Below are 4,231 nucleotides of genomic sequence, written 5' to 3' on the forward strand. Positions count from 1 at the left end.
GGGATTCGACCTCACTCTATTGTGAGTTTTTACTTGACGACAAATTCGGTACACTTGCCGAAGGGTGATTTGTTGTGAGACAAGTTTTTCGTGCATCAAGTTTATGGCGCCGTTGCCGGGGATTGATTGTGCATCAACAATGATTAAATTGGAAGATCACTAGATTGAGCATTTTTATTTTGTGAATTTCATTTTCTGTTTGAGTGATTTACTTTTTGTTTTAGTTAAACTTCTTCCCTTCCCCGTCTACTCTTTTGTTCTTCTTTGTTATTTTCAATTCTGTTTGCTAACCCACTAACTGTTTGATATATTGCATCACCCACAACTAACAGTAATTCTGACACAAATACTTTCTGCACCTATCTTTTCTTGCTTGCACTTGATGGTTGTATGACAGGGAGAAGAAGCGGGGCTTCAACTTCCTTTGATTTTGAACCTGAGAGGACCTTCCTTAGATTAAGGAGGGAGGCAAGAGGAAAGAAAGTGGTTGGTGCTGAGGAAGAAGAGGAATTCTTTGAAACAAACATGGAAGACAACATGGAAAACCATTATGAAGAAGAAGATCACAACCATGGGAGAGGAGGTAGAGCAAATCATGCTGGGGAGGATAGAAGAGTTTTGGGCTCTTACATCAATCCAAACCCAGGCAATTGTGGAAGTAGCATCCAAAAGCCAACAATCCATGCCAACAACTTTGAACTTAAACCACAGCTCATCACCCTTGTTCAGAACAACTGTTCGTTTGGAGGAAGTGCTCAAGAAGACCCCAATCAACATTTAACCACCTTCCTGAGAATATGTGACACAGTGAAGTGTAATGGTGTTCATCCTGACGCCTATAGGCTGCTCTTATTTCCATTCTCACTCAGGGACAAGGCAGCCAAATGGCTGGAATCTTTCCCAAGGGAAAGCTTGACAACTTGGGAAGACGTGGTGAACAAATTCTTAGCAAGATTTTACCCTCCTCAACGAATCAATAGGCTGAGAGCTGAGGTCCAAACTTTCAGGCAACAAGATGGTGAGACTCTATATGAAGCATGGGAGAGGTTCAAGGACTTAACAAGGAGGTGTCCACCTGACATGTTCAACGAATGGGTGCAGCTGCACATTTTCTATGAAGGGCTCTCTTATGAGTCAAAGAAGGCCATAGACCATTCATCTGGAGGATCTTTGAACAAGAAGAAGACCATTGAGGAAGCCATAGATGTTATTGAAACAGTAGCAGAGAATGACTACTTCTATGCTTCCGAAAAAGGGAACACAAGAGGAGTAATGGAGCTAAACAATGTAGATGCTCTGTTGGCCCAAAACAAGCTCATTACCCAGCAGCTGGCTGACCTCACCAAAAAGATAGAGATGAACCAAGTAGCAGCAATCTACACTTCATCAACAATCCAAGAAGGAGTGAATGAAGAAGCAGAGTTGAGTCAGGAGCAAGCCAACTACATTTGGAATTCACCAAGGAAAAACTATGATCCATACTCCAAGACCTACAACCCTGGATGGAGAAACCACCCAAACTTTGGGTGGGGAAATGAGCAAGATCAAAACCAAGACCAGAGACGTTACAACTCCAACAACAATGCAGCTTACCAGCAATTCACACAGAGGACGTCTCAACACCCCCACAACAACACTTCTTCATATGCTTATCAAAACCAAAATAGCACATCTGCTCCGAATCACCCATCAATTGATGATAAACTTTCTAAGATTGAAGCCTTACTTGAAGGAATATGCCAAGAGATTCAAGAAAATAAGGTGTTCAAAGAGGACGTGCGAGCCAATATTAAGAACCAGGGAGAGACCATTAGGAAGCTGGAATTCCAGGTGGGATATTTAGCTGAGAAGATTCCCAAACCTACCGATAGCTTCCCAAGTGACACGGAGAAAAACCCCAAGGGAGAAGCAAAGAAAGTAAAATGGGAAGATTGCAAAATGGTCACTACGAGTGATCAAGAGACTGAAGACAAGCAAGGCAAATTTTGCAAAGAACTTGAAGACAACTCAACAAAGGAGGGGGATAGAGATCACCAAGAACCAGAAATCTCACAACAAGAGTTGCTGAAGCTCTATGCTCCCTTCCTTCAACTGCTCAATGGTGCTGTGGGAAAGAGAATATACTCAAGGTTCCTAGACTTGTTTGCATCTCTGCATGTAAACATACCATTCATCAAGGCGATTCAACAAATGCATGCATTCATCAAGTATATGAAGGAACTTCTTCCCAGGAAAAGCTCACTCAAAGGAGGCCAGACTATAGTGATGAACAAGGAATGTAGTGCCCTTATTCAACCTGAGTTGCCTACAAAAAGAAGAGACCCAGGGAGTTTTCACATCCCTTGTGCCATAGGTAAAACTATGTTCGATAGAGCACTATGTGATTTGGGGGCCAGCATCAACTTACTGCCTTTATCCCTGGTGAAGAGGCTGCAGATTAATGAGATAATGCCCACAGATGTAATCATCAGACTGGCTGACAAAACTCAAAAGCAAGCAATAGGAGTGGTGGAAAATGTGTTGCTAAAGGTTGGGAAATACTTTCTCCCAACAGACTTTGTCATTCTGGACATGGAAGAAAGTCACACTCACCCAATCATATTGGGAAGACCATTCCTAGCTACGGCCAGAGCACTTATCGATGTAGAAAAAGGGGAGCTAATATTGAGAATCCATGATGAATGACTCAGCTTCAATGTCTTCAAACTCTCACAAGAAACAGATCAAGAGGACAAGGAACTAAGCACAAACGATAAAGAGACACTGAAGGAGGAGACAAGCACTGAAGCACAGCAAGTTCATTCTGAAACTCCCTCAATTGATAAACAAGGAAAACAGCAATTGCCACAGCTCAAGGAAAAGTTGGAGGAACCTAAACCTCTAGAGGCATGTGAAGACAATATCACAACTCCTTGGAAAAAAAGGTCACCAAGGGGAAGGCAACCTCAAAAGAAACAAAGAAGAAGGTACCAAGGAAATGGAGGAACAAGAAGATCCCTATGGAAGACTTCTCTCCAGGGGATAGAGTTGTCTCAGCTTACTTCCCAGATATTCCCCCTAATCTCCCTACTATACCATCTCAGTTACCTAAGGTCTTCACTATCAACAGAGTTCTTTCCCTGGAACATGTGGAGATCATTGATCCAACCAATGGATACAAGTCCACAGCAAGAGGGGAGGATTTTAAGCACTACCAACCACCCTGATGAAGGAAAAACGTCAAGCTAGTGACGCTAAAGAAGCGCTTCATGGGAGGCAACCCATGTTTTATATGTTTGTAAAATAATGAATAAATCAATGTTTATGAATTTCAACCCAAACTTGACAAACACCTGGTGAAATCTTTATCATGCAGTCTATAGTGAAGAATAAGTTTGGTGTTCAAAGCAGAACTCTTGGAGCTTTGAACAAAACTTTTCATCACAATTCTTCAAACTAAGTTTGGTGTCACCCCATGGTGCCACCAAAATGCATGAGGATACACCAGTAGTTGGCTAAGTTGAAATTCATAAATATACAAACTCTTTTTCTTCTCTTTAGTATTCTAGCCGTAGAGTTGATTTTTTTTATGATATTAATTTCCTTATTTTAAATCTTTATAGGAAAGGAAAAGGAGCATTAAAAGGGATAGATTGGACAACCAAACAAAGAAGGTTCGGACACCACAAAAGGAGGGGTTACACACTTGTTCTAAAGAGGGAACGCATAGGGAAACGCTGCCATGCAACATTGGAGAAAGAAGACCCTTGAAGACCGAACCAATCACTCTCATTAAGTGATGATCCTTGTCTTTCCTTCATACACAACCCCAACCGTCCATCAAGCAATAATCCTTGCAATCCACACCTTCCATCCACCCATGATCTCCCTATATAAGTGAGCTCTGGTGCAGGCTCATTCCTCACATTCAAATTCCCACTTCCACACTTCATACTTTCGGCTTGCTCAACCCCTTCATCACACTCTATCATAGCCAACCTATACCTCATCTCTCCGTATCCTCCAACCTCCACTTCAAAACAGCAACTCAATTCATGGCATCATCAAGCTCAAAGAGGCAAAAGAGGAAGGAACCCATGGAGAGTGTTCCTTTCGATGAGAAGAAATTCAAAACTGCCTTTCATGAACGTGAATTTGAACGGATAAGGGAGAGAAAGATATTGCCAGAGTTAACCTTCCAAATCAATGCAGATGAGTCACCACAAATTCTGGAGAAAATCGAACAGAGGGG

General features: G+C 42.0%; 1 non-coding gene across 1 annotated transcript; it reads right to left on the reverse strand.

Annotated features, from left to right (window-relative positions):
• Window positions 1–978: 978 nt before the first annotated feature.
• LOC148564108 (small nucleolar RNA R71) lies at window positions 979–1,082 on the reverse strand. The gene has a single exon (XR_015885311.1). It is a non-coding gene; the product is annotated as a small nucleolar RNA R71 (small nucleolar RNA).
• Between the last annotated feature and the right edge of the window lie 3,149 nt (window positions 1,083–4,231).

The sequence above is a fragment of the Arachis ipaensis genome, chromosome B5 (genome assembly GCF_059453495.1).
Source record: "Arachis ipaensis isolate K30076 ecotype BB chromosome B5, ASM5945349v1, whole genome shotgun sequence".
NCBI lineage: Eukaryota > Viridiplantae > Streptophyta > Magnoliopsida > Fabales > Fabaceae > Arachis > Arachis ipaensis.